Source organism: Astatotilapia calliptera, chromosome 19 (genome assembly GCF_900246225.1).
Source record: "Astatotilapia calliptera chromosome 19, fAstCal1.2, whole genome shotgun sequence".
NCBI classification, from domain to species: Eukaryota; Metazoa; Chordata; class Actinopteri; order Cichliformes; family Cichlidae; genus Astatotilapia; species Astatotilapia calliptera.
The window spans coordinates 6,221,560-6,238,723 of record NC_039320.1 but is presented as its reverse complement, the minus strand read 5'-3'; the positions used below and the strand labels follow the sequence as shown (position 1 = coordinate 6,238,723).

The following is a 17,164-nucleotide window of genomic DNA, read 5'->3' as shown; positions in this document are numbered from 1 at the left end:
TTGAGCTAGAAAGAGCTACTGAACATAAATAAAATGTGCACAAGGTTATTGAAAAAATACCCTTAGAAAGAGCTACTGAACATAAATAATCCAAGTACCGCATCAAATGCAAGCGTTTGTAGCACCGCAAAACGTTCATTCTCCGGTTCCAATACCTTCTTGTTTTTTCTTTGCCGCACAAAAAAGGAATGTACAAAACAAAAGGAGAACAATGCCGGTCCGTAAAAAGACAGACTCGACGAAAAGACAAAGAAAAGATACGAGGAAAAAATCAAAGGAGTGAAAGGGTTAGACCCTTACGAGCGCACAGAGGGACAAAAGACGTCAGCGTGCTGCCCAACTTTCACCACGCCCAGATTTATAATTATACGCTTCTTGGAGTGAGTGCATACACTCATGAAGTTTAGTAACTTCAGGTCACTGCAACAAGTCCAGGTACAGTTTACCGACGGATGGGTGCAGGACCTTGAAATGCACCGTGTAGAACGAAAGACGAACAAAGGTAAGTTTACCAGTATCACAAATCGTCGTCATAAATACACATTCGTTAACCGTTTATTAATATAACCTTTGAGCTCAACGGTAATTAATTAGTAGTGGAAATAATTTCTGGTAGCATTACAGAAATGTAGCAGTGACAATAATATTGTATGCTGTAATCGTACTGGACAATTAGTGATACAAAACAACTGTTTTACCCTGTGAATAAAAGTATATGTTTTTGTCAATGTACCATAATAACAGAAGCAAAACGCAATATTGTGTCAGGACAATTCACTATTTATGCACAATAAACAAGGGAGCATAGCGCGACAATTTCTGTTCAGCGCCAGACTTGCTTGTAACCTATAACCTATAAGAAAAATGACGCATTAACTACTACAAAACTCTGACCTTTGTGGGAATGCTTGGAGCAGACTAACATGTGAGCTGGAGTGTTCTGAGACGTTATATTTGGTATATCCAGACCATCCGTCGGCTCTTACTTCGGAAACATGGCTTAAAAATTTCTCTTCAACGACGTAATCCGATTAAAAAAAGCGATCTCTCTACCCGTCGGCTTCCCGTGGCTGTCATGCGACCGGCTATTGAAGTTAATAATACAACAGCTTCTTGCCATTTTTTGGGTTTCTTTTTATCGCTGTGTAACTGAGTTCAATTGAAAGCCTGCGTGCGCTAGTACCTCTTGCCACAAGTTCCCAGAATCCTTTACGGTTTTACCCCTGAATGACATCACATTTTCAATCTTTATCCTGGTGGGCCGGTCTGTAGTCAAAATGCCCGGGCCGATTTTTTGTCCCAGTCCAGCCCTGGCCTTGTCCCTTCCAAAAGACGAGATTAAGCACCCACTCCACTCCTGCGACACTCTCTGCCCTTGCTGCATGTCCACGCGAGCACAAACTTGACTACACACACTACAACCCAACTTTTGATTTCTGCTGATCACCCACTAGTAATTTGTGGAGAAATACCGGACTTGTGCTTGGGACCAACATTCTGGCCACTCATGCTCGCTAACGCGGCTGTTGTCATCGGTAGAAATGGTGTCATTCTCGTCCTCGTCGTCGCCAAAAGTGCCGTCGTCCGCGGCTGCGGCACTAGTGCAGCGATATCATTCTGGCTTGGTGGGGTGTCAGCCAGCGAGTCCTCTGATTCTGACCTTGTTCTTTTACTACTCAGAGTCTGAAGCCAGGAGAGCATATTAAGTGTTCATTGTTTTTGTATTTTAACCGAGCAGCTGTTTGCGCGTTTTACACACGGCAAAAGCGACGCATGCGCTTTTCACTTGTAAAACACATTGGTGTATGGGTAATGTAGTCTCTGCTCTCGGTGGGACGGATTAGGAAGCATGCTTGTGAAGGGCGCTCTGAAAAGCGGCAGCGCAGCCAAGCGATTATAACAGATGTGCAAATGGGAGTACCGGTACGCTAAAAGCACGTTCTGGGCGCATGGAGAAGTGGCGGTACTGAGTACCGGCGCGTACCGGCCCACTTAAAGCACTGATGGCACGGTTCTGACATAAACGGTAGTAACCAGACCGAAAAGCAGCGCACATTTCGGTGCTTTATTTCGGTGCTTTTTTTTCCTGAGCTGTGATACACTTTAGATTCTAGCCAATCATTTTACGTTTCCGAGGATAGTAGGCGGGGCCAGGTATGTACGTTCTTTTAGAGCAGAGCTACAGATTTAAAATGCCCAAGGTGAAGCGGTCAAAAGTCTGGCTGTACTTCACAGCAAAATATGCAAACTCAGCAGCCTGCAACAAGTGCTTTAAGCTGATACTGTGATACTGTCAAAGGAGGTAACACCTCAATCCGATGAAACACCTGGCGACGCATAGCGTCGCCCAGAAATGCGCCGTATGGTAGCTTGCTGCGAGACCTCACATCTACTGCGGGTGGGTTGCCTGTTATCGGAGCCGGAGTTAGCAACATCCCCAAAAACACGAAGAGGAGAGTCCTGGCCCCTAGCCCTGCCAGTGTAGCAGAAATGATGACGGATGATGATGGCAGCAGCAGCCGTTCTTCTCTGCGTGAGTAGCGTAATGTTGTTCGTGTATAATTTACGTTGAGTAGGCTAACCACGTTATTACATTAATGCATGTAAGGTGAACTAGCAAACATCATCATAGCTACATGCGGCTGTCTTCTTGTTTGATGGCAGATACTCCCTTCACCCTGGCCAAAAAGGCTAAAATGACCAAAGAATAAGTGGAAAACAGTTAAACATGAGAGGATTTTGGACAAAGTTTGTGTTTTTTTCCATTGTTTAAGCACTGCTTCCAGCCAAGAGTAATGCCATAAATCCCCTATAGCTGCAAAAAAGGCTAACATTGTTATCTTTTTACAAAAAACCCCCCCCAAAAAACCAAAAAACAGCTGACCATGAGAGGTTTTTGGACCAATTTTGTGTTCTCCATTCTTTAAGCACCGTTTAAGCACCGGCACCGTTTCAAAAGTACCGGTTTGGCACCGGTATCGGATAAAACCTAAACGATACCCATCCCTAATCAGGAGCATAGATTGGCTCTGTATGCTGATGACCTGATAGTGTTTTTCTGACTAGGCTGTCCATTAGTATACCAAAATTAATGCAACAAATGGAGTTATTCAGACAATTCTCTGGCTATAATATAAATGATTCAAAATCCTCAATCCTATTTCTGAACAAGGATTAAAGGCTAAATCAAATCCTATTATACAAACCCCGTTTATTAATGCAAAAGAAGGATTTGTGTATCTTGAAGTTAAAATCACCCCAGACATTGATACCATTGTAGCAACAAACTATGATCCTCTGATTAGTGAAGTGGAGGAATCTCTAAATAAAGGGCCCATATCAGTGATTGGCCGTATAAACATGATTAAAATGAACATATTGCCCAGATTTTTATATCTCTTCCAGTCACTTCCTCTGCCTCTTCCAAAAGAATTCTTTGATAAACTAAACTGTATCTTTAATAGATTTATTTGGAATAATAAAAAACCTAGACTAAGACTTCGCTTGTTGTACCTATCATATGAAAGAGGGGGGTTACAACTCCCTAATCTTAGACTGTATTACTGGTCTGCACAACTGCGCTCAGCCATGTTCTACTTTTCCACTGAGACACTGGTTACAAATTGAACAAACATCAGTAACAAATCTTCAGTTAAATCTGTATTTATATTCTGCAAGTCCGAGCAATTTAAAAAAAAAAAAAAGACAAATAACCCTTTTTTTAAAAACACAATAGATGTTTGGTATAGGGCCCATCAGTATATGGGAGTCTTCTATCTCTCGTTTTTCACCTATTTGGGGCAACACATGTTTTAAAGCAGGAAGAGCTGATTGGGGTTTCAAAATCTGGGCAGATAAAGATGTACAGAAGGTGGCAGATCTTTATAAGGATGGCAACCTTCTTACATTTGATCAGCTATGCCAAATATACAGCATCCCCAAAAAACATTTTTTTAAATATCTACAAGTTAAACATTTCATTATGTCAAAATATAAACAGATTGTATCTGAGCCACCATTATCACACTTGGAGAATGTCATACTTCAAAAGCCAGTGGGCAGAGGTCATATCTCTTCAGTTTATACGGCTCTGTTAACACATGATGGGGAATCTGCCACTGACAAGTTGGATGCATGGGCTGACATCCAAGAGGAGATACAGGAGGTGGACTGGGAAACTGCATGTTTAAAAGCCCAAAGACAATCAATTAATACAAGGATGAAACTCCTCCAATATAAGTGGTTGATGAGAACTTGCATAACCCCAGTCAAACTGAATCGCTGGTCGCCTGTCATCCCAGATAGCTGCAGTAAATGTTTAGACGAGAAGGGCACTCTGCTCCACTGTGTATGGAGCTGTCCAAAATTACAGCAGTACTGGAAATTAATCACGCAAACTTTATTGAAGATTGTTGGAGTAAATATACCGGTTGAAGAAAAAATGTGTGTGTTGGGTATATATCCAAAGAACTGTGACTTTAGCACCAGACAGCTAAATTAACTGACTTTGGCCTCCTGCAAGCTAGGCGCTTAATATCTTTGTATTGGAAGAAAGTGGATGTACCCTCAAGTCATATGTGGGTGAAGGAGATGGCATCATGTATTGTATTGGAACGACTTACTTATATTGTCAGAGGAAAGGGAGTAGATTTTAAAGAAATATGGTTACCTTTAACTGAGTTTCTGAGACATTATGAAGGGAATTAATTTAGAAAATGATACTTAATGAGTTGCTTGCTGAGTTTTGTTGTGGGGTTTTGTGTGTGTGTGTTGGGGAGTGGGGTTGTTTTTTTTTATCCGTTTGTTTTTGTTGTTTTTATTTTTCGTTTGCATTTTGCTTTGTTGGCTTTACCCATGCTATGAATGGGTTTTGTTTTATTTTATTATTATTGTTTCTTTTAATTTATATTTGCTTATTTTGGGGGCTATGTTCTTTAATATAAATCTCATGTTAACTGTACTATTATTCTTTGCTTGTTCTGTAATATAAAACTCAAACATGCTGTTTAGAACAAAAAAAAAAAAAAAAGGATGGTCCAGAACGAAGAGCATGGTCATTTCTTCCACCAATTATGGTCTCCGGACTTCAGTTTTAACAATCTACAGGGGGGAGGACGAGAGAGGAACCAGGCAAATACAGCTGGACAGCCAAGATTTTTTTTCCTCTCCTCACCTTTGAAGAAAATGCATCTTCATTTTATTTTTTTAACATTAAAAATTGATATGAAACTACATAAAATAAAAAGTTGATATGAAAAAAAAAAGAGATGAATACCAGAGTGTTAGTGAGAAGAGGTTTTACCTTAAAATGGAATACCAGGTTGGCTAAAATGGCTGGTGCCACCAAGGCAAAGACTAGTGAGCTCCCCAGGAAACTTGCCTCAGGTATGCTTTTATCCACACCTGACTAGGTGTGGCCAATTAGCACCAGCTGAAAACATTGAGGAGATTAGGGGCGGCAGAGGGACGTAACACCTCCTCCCTCGGAAGGGTTCCTCTAGGACCCCTAAATTTATTAAAAGTCCCTCTGAAGCCTTGATCCCTCAAAAAGCACAAACTTGAGTACTTTATTACCAGCTCTCCTAACTACGAAATACTCACATTTCTTTAGTTGGCATCTTAAACAGGGATGCCCCTGCATCAGGATTTGAAGTTGCCACACTGAACACACAAAAAGTAACATGTGAGCAACACAAAGGAGCACAACAGTCACAAACCCAGAATGATTATTCAACCTGCTATGGTAAATGGCCTGTATTTATATAGCGCTTTACTAGTCCCTAAGGACCCCAAAGCGCTTTACATATCCAGTCATCCACCCATTCACACACTGGTGATGGCAAGCTACATTGTAGCCACAGCCACCCTGGGGCGCACTGACAGAGGCGAGGCTGCCGGACACTGGCGCCACCAGTAGGCAACGGGTGAAGTGTCTTGCCCAAGGACACAACAACTGAGACTGTCCAAGCCGGGGCTCGAACCGGCAACCTTCCGATTACAAGGCGAACTCCCAACTCTTGAGCTACGATCGCTATAACACAAAATGAGAGCAGCCACGAATAATCACACAAGTGATCTGTTGTCTTCACCACACAAATGGTCACATACAAGTGGCCCTATACCACAACAAGTTACTTTAATCCAAAAAGTTCAGTAAAGCAAGCACACTAGTGACCAACCACAAAATGGAGCGCTATAGCCGCACAATGATCACATCAAGGGTGGCTCTGCACCCCTCAGCGTTATTGCCATCACCTGGCCAACAACACTCACAAGTGATCCAACAAAAGTAGCCATATTCTCCACAACACTAAAGGTCACAGCACAAAACACTCACCTCACAAGGATCTCATTAGCATCCATCAACACTGACATATGCACACACACGGTGTACACACTTCGCCAACTTAAAAACGGCCTACCCGCCAACTCCCAGCCTAAAACGCTAAAAACAATAAAACTACCTGTCTAGTCTTCAGTGGTGTACCGGGCTCGAGGCAACTTTAAACGCAAACTCAAGGGTAGGCAGCAGAGCAGGGATATAATCTCCTACCAAACTCTGAAGCGTACCCCCACCCAGGATAACCACCAAACACAATAAACTAAAACAACAAACAAGTAGTGATGTGACGTTTATGGGCTCAAAATGTGGTCATAAATATTTTGTACTTGTAAAAAAGATTTGTATGTGGAAAAAGAATTTGTGTGTGCGTATAAAAGATTTGTATGTGTAAAAAAGATTTGTGTGTGGACTTAGAAAAAAACCCCTGCAAGTTACAAGTACGGATTTTGACCCTATTTTTCTTCCTTTCATCTGATTGGTCAATGTCATGTCAATCACAAATGTAACAATCCAATCAGAGAACAGATGGGTTTGGCTGTCGGAGGGGCGCTTTTTTGAACTGCAGGTCCTTGAAGGGTGATACAGTTTGAAGCTGGAGGATCTCTATATAAATATCCGATAGCAGCTAGGTCCCCTAACTTTCAGTAGCTGTTGAAAGGAAAAAGTTGTGGTATATCAGTGGTTAGAAATACCATTATTACTTTAGGATTAGTTTAACACAAAGTCAGGGCTGACCCAGGACCATTGCTGTGAGTCACAGTGTGCAGCATAAAAGTCCTTTCACATCGGACGCAGGATGTGCTGCTAATGCTAACTGCTAACTAAAAGCAAAGGATCCAGAATTTGTTACGCTGGCTGCTGAGCTCTGTGGGTTTTTTGCAGCAGCTCTACCTGCAGTGGCGTGCACAGACATTTTGGGGGGCAAGTGCTCCAGGGGGAAAAAGGGCACTTTTTGCATATGTGGAAAACCAGCCACACATTAGCAGAAAACCACAGTTTCTGGAATGATCTCCCCTCAGTTTTTGGGTAAGGTATATCAGGCTGACATGGGCCCACATTGCAGCACATTGAAACGTATCCGTCATTGCGCTTTATTTTAAATGTATGGATGTGTGTTGGATCTGTTGGGTATTGTAAAGCTGCTAACTTTGACATTATGTGATCGATCTGTTCTTCCTCATTGTGGTCTTCAGAGAGCACTACATCAGTGTCTGTAGGCCTAACTGAACCTGTTGCTGCATTGGTCGCGGCTTCATCTGTTTCTATATCTCCCTCTTCTGCTATGCTGGTAGATGGCATAGAGCTGCTTCCCTGCTGTGACTGACTACAATGGAACAATAATAATAATAATAGTATTATTATTTATCATAATAATAAGCTTAAACAGATAGTTTTAATAATAACCCATGCTGCAAGTCTTGTAACATAGAAATAACTTTCATAGGTACAAAATAATAGTTAGCTCAATGCCTGCTGATTAAGTTCATTAAAAACTAAGTGTGAACAGCTTTTAAGATTTTCCAATAGAATTAACTGCAAGGAGCAGGTTACATTAAAACATTAAAATAGAACCTGACTCTGCCCTTGACTCTGACCTTTCATCTTCATTTTCCTTTGCTTTCATCCAGGAGAGCAGAGAACTGCTTCCCTGGGCTGCCTGTTGTAGATCCCTTTCTTTCTCCTTTCTCAGCCTCTCTTTCCTAGGCATTATGCTTGCTGAAATTAGTAAATAAATAGACCAAAATGTATGAGAACGAATAAGACTGACTGTGGTCATTACAAGAACAGGGCAGAATGGTCGTTTTCACAGGCAATTGGGAACTGCCTATTTTTCCTTTAGCAAATTAATGTGTTAATGTTGCCAATATGTTACACCAAAAAAAATTAACATGTCTAACCAGTGCTTCTCAAAACTTTTAACATGCACCACCCCCAACACCGTACCCTTCAAACTACCAATAACAACGTCACTGTTCTGTCACAATCAGGTCACAACACAGTGCGTAAATGTCTGCGAGCATCGCTGAGTCAGTAACAACCAGTTAGGCTAAAGACTGCATCTTTAGACAGTTGGACGGTGTTCTAACTTTCTCACAGGAGACACCTACTAAAGACAGTCAAAGACATTAATTTCAATCTTACCAAAGTAGGACAGTAGTTGACGTTAGTTATGGAAAGGCTAATCCACAAAAACGGAGAAACGTCCATAATTCTATTATTCATAATCATGTCAAGGTTTTAGGTTTTTCTGCAGTTCCATCTCTAAAAAGTGTGATGTCTTCCCGTCACTGACTTCAGTTTGAAAACTTTGTATTTATTCACAGATTTCCGTGAGATCATCCTAAAATTTGTAACGAAAAATGGGCTCAAGAGAGCCCTCTGCCTAACGGCATGTAGCCTATAGCATAACGTGATATTTTCAATAGTGTATGCAAAAAGGTCGGAATTGATGGAGAGTGGGGTTGCCTAAATGGTTTAGGTTACATTTTAAATGTGTCGTTTTTTTGTTTATCCATATGGATGGATGGAGGGGGCAAGCTGGCAAAGTTTGTCATGTGCAGTTTCTGACAGGCTACTTCACAACAAAACAATTGCAGGTTGGTCTTACGGTGTGTTCACACCGAACGCGATGGACGCGAATAAAACGCCCCAAACGCCCCTAATTTGACGCGTGTACATTCGCGTCTCAACGCGTGTCCAAGAAAAATCCCGCGTCAAATGATTTGCGCGCGTGAACCGGAAATGTGGGAGGAATGTGGGAGGGAGTTGTGCCAGACCGGTATCTTTGCAAGATGGCAGCTATCGAGCTAGCGCTTGAAGAGAGAGTCTCCCTTCTCTATGTACTGTGGAGAGCAGAGCAGCAGCGTAAAAGACGTCCTCGCCGTACCTGGGTCCATCAGGTCCTCCAGAGGCATGAGCAGTTTGGTGAGTTTCACCACTTGCTCCAGGAGCTGCGCCTGGATGACAGCCGATTCCAGCGCTATCACCGTCGGCCAGTTTGAGGACCTGCTTTCCCTCGTCGGTCCCAGCATCGCCCGCCTAGACACCAACTACAGACGCTCAATCCCACCTGCAGAGCGCCTGTCCGTCTGCCTGAGGTTAGTAAAACTATTTAATACGGTAGTCCTTTATTGATATCTGTGCTAATATGCTAATCCATCCAGTTATACACTGCTAACATGGATGTGCTATGCTAACAGTGAATGCTGTCGGTGTTTACTGAAAGCAAACTGTGGTACAGAGACGACTCTTTATAATATTTCTAGTGATACTCAGAAGGTCTCATCAAGTCCCGATTTAATTCGATTTATGCTGTTATCAATGTTTGCATGATAGCATGGCTGTGGTGTCACATCAATGTATGCGCTCGGTGTTTGCTGATATCAAACTGTAGCATTAGGACCACTGAGTTAACCTTTGTAGTGATACTCACTCCTTTTTATTTAGACCTGGTTTAATTCTGGGATAGTTGAATATTTGTATATAATCCCTGCAGCTGTCAGACTCTATAGCAGGGGTCACAGCCTTTATTAAAACAGAGTTAGATAAAACTGTGAACAGGTTGGTTCATCTCTAGTTACATGGTTCTATCTTGATAAGCTGTCTTATCACAGATTAATTTTTCAAAAATATTAATGATTTAAGCAAGGAAAGGGCTACATGTCAACACACAACTCTTTATTTCTATTAATGTCTTACTTCATTCCTACCTGATTGACATGTTTAGGAATTATGAGTGATTGGCTCACTGTAGTTGTGAAAGTTGCTACCAATCAAATTATGATATGTTAAAGTTAAAACAAAACACAACTGTTTTAGATATTATCTAATATACATTTTGTAATTATCCTTATAATTACAAAAGGTTTTATGTAAGATTCATGTTTTGTGATTTAAATCTGACATCACAAAAGTATTTTGGAATTTGAATAATATATTTTGTAACTGCAGTACACATAATACTGATTTTGAACAATTTTGTCCAGGTTCCTTGTCACCGGGGACTCCTTCAGGACCATCGCGTTCAGTTTCAGAGTCGGTGTGTCCACGGTGAGCCAGATCACCCCCAGGCAGCGACGTCCATCTGGGACTGTCTAGTGGACGACTTCATGGCTGTGCCTTCACCTGGAGACTGGCGGTCCATCACAGAGTGATTCCAGGAGCGCTGGAACTTTCCTCTGTGCTGTGCAGCTCTGGATGGGAAGCACATCCAGACAAAGGCACCCCATATATCATATAGGAGACACACACATTGATATACACTAAATATTCATTTCATTTCTTTTTTGTGGTGCCCAAATTGATGCACCTGCTTGATTTTGTTTAAACAATTATTGCACACTTTCTGTAAATCCAGTAAACTTCTTTTCACTTCTCAAATATCACTGTGTGTGTCTTCTGTATGATATTTAACTGACATTTTTTATTGTAACAACCAACGATTTATACAGGAAAATAATGTCTATTAACAAGGTTGCCCAAACTTCTGCATCCCACTGTGTCAGTATATTTTGTCATTAGTATAATATGAAATAAATTCTACATGTGTCAAGTCGTGTGCCAACATTTGCTGTGTAGTAGAACTGAGACATTAGTCATTATAAACATTTATTTGAAATAATATTAAAAGTCTCAAACAGAAAAACATTAAACATAAATATATAAAATATAAGAATTTACAGAGAGAGACAGGAATAAAAAGGACCAGCTGCTCTCCAGAGCAGGAACAAGGCTGAGGAGGAGATGCTCCATTGGAGACTGGTGTGGCCTCTTCAGGGACTCCAGGATGGCCAGCTCCACCGCCGATGGACCGTCCTGGGACCCGTCCCTCATCTGCCTCGGAGCCGTCCTCCTCTGTGGGCCTGTAAAACAGCACAAAACACAAAGAAATGAGAAGGCTGCTACTAGATTTTAATTTCAACATTGAAAAAAAAAAAAAAACAATAACAGGATATAATCAGATTGGTTGTAGATATTTAGTAAAGGTGATCACAAGGGAATCCCACCGACTAAAAAGGTATCAGTGCTTGCTGTACATATCTGTGGGTGCAGCAGCAGGAGCTCAGGGACTGGGGATGCTCTGCTGCAGAATCAGTTGGTTCTATCAATACAGTATTAAATGTTAACAGGTTGGATATAATAATCGTAGAGTAGACAGTGGTCCCTCATTTATTGCAGCAGGGGTTCTCAGAATAACTAGCACCTGGCCACAGTTCTCACAATTGATTCTCAAAGTGCAAACCTTTGTAGATTGCAAAACGTAAAAGTATTATTATGCCGCGGTTTGTCTTCATCTGCCCGCCACTTTCGTGCGCCTTTTTCCCTCACGGTGCAGGTGTCTATTTCCGAATGAGGCTCATAGTTATGGGTGTTTTTGTGCTGTTTTTTCTATTGGACGCGATGGTTATCAAAACCAAACGTGATAAATTTGGCAAGCGCAGGAGATTTGTCAATCAGGCTGCAGAATGCAATGCTGTACTGTGCAATAAAAAATCAGCGAAAAAGCAAAGCAGTGACGGATGAACAGCGGGACCACTGTGTGCTGTTTATTAATAAACAATAAAATATATTCCTAAATGATAACATGCATAAAAGCAGAACGGTATTTGTACGTCAGTGGGAAAATAGCGGTGGCTTGCTAGCTTTTGTGCGGCTTCCCGGGTCAGTGAAAACTTTCAAAAGAGAAATGAATGAACTTACCAGGTTGCCCGATCTCTTCACATATCTTCCTCCAAGCTCGGTCCTTTTTATTCCTGTCTCGGTACTGAAAGCAGCTGGTGTTGTACAGCTCCGAGTTGTTTGCTACCGCATTGATTAGCCTTCCCCTCCATTGAAGTATGAAAGGCTTTGGCTGGATCTGCCCCTTTGACCTAGGTAACAGCCACGTCACCAGGCTCCTGATTGGTTGTCGCGGCGCGATTTGACGCTGGAGTTCAGATTTTTCCAACTCGAGCGGTAGACGCGAAACGCGCGTATGCACAAAATGCAACACAAAAACTCACGCGCGTGGTTTTATTCGCGAGTCAAACGCGCCAGACGCGCTACACTGACGCGCGTTTCACGCGTTTTGGCGTTTTCGCGACGCAAATCTATGGCAAGCCGTTAGAGCCATAAATCGCCACTTTCCTAACCCGTTTGGTTAAGAAATGGCGTAAAAAACGCCGTTTAATTATTCAAAACGCCGAAAAAAGCGGCGTTCTGTTCCGACAAACGCCGCTTTTTCCGCCACTCGGATGGTGCCCTGAACGCACCATCCGAGTGACGTAAAAAGCGGCGTTCAAAGACAGACGGAAACGCCGTTTTTTACGCTACTCGGCACAAAACGCCGTTTTTATGCATCTTTGAACGGCGTTTTTTACGGCGTTCTCTGCCAGCTGTAACGGCGTTTAAAACGGCGTTTTATTGAAATTATGCAGGGCACTCCCCATGGTTCCCTCATCCAATTACTTTCAACTCATTTCACCCAATCAAAGAAGAGGAAGTGCAGACCACACTAATGCATCACCGATTCACCTTGCTGCTAAGCGATTGCCTATTCAGTACCAGTGCTTGTCACAGTATTCACTTGTATTATAATCCCACTATGCATTTTGATGTGTTTAAGGCATGATCGAGCAAACAAACGACAGAATACTTTTTCTGAAACCTTAACTGTGTTACCTGTTATGGCAGCTAACAGGTAATGAGCAGAGCTAGCTCTGCTCATTTCTGAGCTTCTTTCTTATTTTCCTCTTTACTTCTCTTAACCTTTAACTTATGTTTTAGCAATCAGATCCTGCCATCTTGCATTACCGCTTCGTGCTAGTTATGTTGACTTTTCTCTTCTTTTGTCTCCACTTTTTTCACCCGTGTTTGGACACTCGGCGCATGGCTCCTTTGTTTACATTAGGGATCAGCTGTTAGCGCTGCGCCCTGCAGCTGCGCTACCGGCAGACAGACCCTACATCCCCAGTGAGGGAAGAAACGGGGGTGATGTCTCCCGAGGACACCTCACACACCATCTCTCCTTCCTGTAATCACTTTAAATGTGAGATCGCTCCCTGATATGATTGAGGAGCTAATGACGCTAACCCGGTCACAGTGGCAGTATCCCGGTACTCCCTCTGTGAGTAGGCTGCCCGGCTTCCAGCTGCTGCGGGCGGACAAGACGAGAGACAGCGGTGAGAGGAAAGGAGGGAGGCTGGCAGTGTTTGTTAAAGACGGTTGTGGTATCTCTGGGCACATCGCTGTGAAAGAACAACTCTGCAACACAGACATTGCGCTATTAGCGGTTAGCATCCGTGGAGGTAGCCTGTGACTCTCTGTGGTCCGCAGACTGCAAACGCAATCTCCGAGAGCTCTTCTTCTAATATCAGGGGACTTTAATCATGTCTCGCTGGACTCCACACTGCCCACCTTCACCCAGTATGTGACCTGCCCCACCGTAGGCAATAAAACATTGTACTTAATGTATGCCAATGAAAAAGTGGCATACAGTTCATCACCTCCCCCTGCCCAGGGAAGATCCGATCGTAACCGAGTGCGTCTTGTCCCTGTGTGTGCAGCCCTTACTGTGCAGGGAGCCACTAATCACCCACGCAGTGCAGAGATGGTCCGCGGAGGGCATATAAATAAATAATAAAAGCAAGTAAATGACAGTATGCTCTTTCTGAAACAAACGGAGACCTTAACTTTTATCAAAATACCGTTTTACTCAGTTTAAAGTAATACCACTGTATAATAGCCTTCAAATTTAATAATGTTAACAGTATCTCATGAATATTTTTGCCCTTTCAACATGCATTAAAAAAATAGATATACAGTTTTGAATCAGACCTGTATGTACGTTTTCTCAAAAGTGACGTAAATAAGTAATCTCAAGAACCTGAAATAATAGTTTCCCATGTAAACTGGAGATGTCCTTGTCAATGTCATCAGAGTACTGTGGATGTCTTACACGAATTTGAAACATAAAACCAGAGTGGCACATGACAGTGTTGCACATAACATAACTAGTTTATATGACATGAAGTTATAAAAAAAAAAAAAGAATCCATGTAACTTGGTAATGGCTTCTTTCTGATAACTGTCGGCTGCAGTGTGCATTATCTTGACAAAAGTATAAGATACTGAACCCACTGATATGATGTGGTGGAGGAGCACAAATACCTGGACACCCACATATATACATTTGCTGAACTGGAAGATCAAAACAGAAGCTGTACACAAGCAGTGTATGGGCAGGCTATTTTTTGTGAGCAAGCTTGTGCAGCGCACTTTGATGTGTTCTTCTTGGATCAGGAGAGCAAGCTCTGTGATTGGCTGCACTTCGGAAGCTGTGGTGGAGAGGAAGTGAGTGAACAAACTGCCATGCATCATGGATATTCCTCTCAATCCACCTCACCAGGTACTTCTCTAAAAGTGTGACTCAGGTCTGTTGCCCCAAAGGATACAGGAAATGTTAGATATTTTAGTATTTTGGGAGCATGTACTGAATACCTTTTTTGATGATATTATACAAAGGACCCTGTTTCTGCAATGCCCTTTGTTTGAACTTCATCTCCTCTTGCTGCGACCCCACGGGCAACTTCCTTTGGCCTGCTGGTCTGGAAAATCCAACAGTTCATCTATATGTAAAGAAGGCACTTAAACTGGAACAGGCATAGCTGCGTTGATCCTGCTGTGGTATAGTGGGACAGTGCATTCCTCGAGTGCACATCAAGTTTGCAGCCTGCTAAAGATCACACACCATTGATTATGTGCCTCTAGGTATATATGGTTAAACATTTCCTAATGCAAATAACTACATGCAGTATTCTACCATGTGCAAACTTATATCACTAAAGGATTCTAACTGTCTAGTGTTTAATGGACCTGTCAAAAGTATGTTGAGATTATAGAAGGCCCCTTTCAGAGCTAGGGGGAACTTCCTTATATGGTTGTAACTTGTAACTTGAAACTTATTGACACACGAACCCTTCTGCCTATAAAAACCCTGCACAGAAGAATAAACTTTGAGTTGATTTTGGGAAAGCAGTCTCTGTATCATTTTGTTCTCCCAGGCTACTCCCGGCGCTGTAACTAACCCGCTGAACGGCATACCTGAGCTTACTTTGAATAATTAATCTTATACAAAACTCTGCTTATCGCTGCCCACGTCTCGAAGGAAACTCGATCCACGGATGACCCGGAAGGAGAGATTTCTTTCAGGAAATGCACTGATTTCCATGACAGAATTCACAACAACACAGACACAGGTCGGTTCTTTGAAACGGGTGTTTATTACTTGGGCCTTCTCTCCTTGGCTTCACCATCACCAGTACGGGAGGACAGGGAGCGATCTCACATTTAAAGTGATTACAGGAAGGAGAGATGGTGTGTGAGGTGTCCTCGGGAGACATCACCCCCGTTTCTTCCCTCACTGGGGATGTAGGGTCTGTCTGCCGGTAGCGCAGCTGCAGGGCGCAGCGCTAACAGCTGATCCCTAATGTAAACAAAGGAGCCATGCGCCGAGTGTCCAAACACGGGTGAAAAAAGTGGAGACAAAAGAAGAGAAAAGTCAACATAACTAGCACGAAGCGGTAATGCAAGATGGCAGGATCTGATTGCTAAAACATAAGTTAAAGGTTAAGAGAAGTAAAGAGGAAAATAAGAAAGAAGCTCAGAAATGAGCAGAGCTAGCTCTGCTCATTACCTGTTAGCTGCCATAACAGGTAACACAGTTAAGGTTTCAGAAAAAGTATTCTGTCGTTTGTTTGCTCGATCATGCCTTAAACACATCAAAATGCATAGTGGGATTATAATACAAGTGAATACTGTGACAAGCACTGGTACTGAATAGGCAATCGCTTAGCAGCAAGGTGAATCGGTGATGCATTAGTGTGGTCTGCACTTCCTCTTCTTTGATTGGGTGAAATGAGTTGAAAGTAATTGGATGAGGGAACCATGGGGAGTGCCCTGCATAATTTCAATAAAACGCCGTTTTAAACGCCGTTACAGCTGGCAGAGAACGCCGTAAAAAAACGCCGTTCAAAGATGCATAAAAACGGCGTTTTGTGCCGAGTAGCGTAAAAAACGGCGTTTCCGTCTGTCTTTGAACGCCGCTTTTTACGTCACTCGGATGGTGCGTTCAGGGCACCATCCGAGTGGCGGAAAAAGCGGCGTTTGTCGGAACAGAACGCCGCTTTTTTCGGCGTTTTGAATAATTAAACGGCGTTTTTTACGCCATTTCTTAACCAAACGGGTTAGGAAAGTGGCGATTTATGGCTCTAACGGCTTGCCATACAAATCTGCTTCCGAATTTTCGCGGGACCCGCAATCGCGCGTCATCGCGCCTTTCCATTGACTTTACATGTAAACCTGACGCTCTATTCGCGTCCATCGCGTTCGGTGTGAACACACCGTTAGAGGGCAAACAGAATAATTTCACTCGATTCATGGGTTACCTGACTGGTTGGGAATGGAAAGAGCTGCCGTGTTGTCCGCCGTGGCTCCCAGTCGCTATAGTTAGCCTACTATGCCTACTCCAAGTAGTCCTATGTCATGCCGCTGCTACACGCCTCACAACAAATGAACTGCAAGCGTGTTCACGTGACACGGTGACAGTGAAAAAGCGACAGGGTTCGGGTGTCTTTGAAGAAGGGGCACAAATCAAGCCATTATTTTCACACCTTTTTAAATCACGCAGCTTTAAAAAAAAAAAAAAAAAATCACGTCTTTCAAAAGGGCACTTTTTTGGACTGAGGGCAAAAGGGCAAGTGCTTCAGCACCACCTCGTCTCTATCTGTGCACGCCAGTGTCAATGGTTTTTATAATAATAAAGTTTGAATAAAGACAAACAGG

At 42.6% G+C, this 17,164-nt stretch overlaps 1 long non-coding RNA gene across 1 annotated transcript; it reads right to left on the bottom strand.

The window, feature by feature from the left end:
* Window positions 1–15,584: 15,584 nt before the first annotated feature.
* Window positions 15,585–16,330, bottom strand: LOC113012074 (uncharacterized). The gene is made up of 2 exons (XR_003270640.1): window positions 16,017–16,330; window positions 15,585–15,806 (listed from the first exon to the last, which is right to left on the bottom strand). It is a non-coding gene; the product is annotated as an uncharacterized LOC113012074 (long non-coding RNA).
* Between the last annotated feature and the right edge of the window lie 834 nt (window positions 16,331–17,164).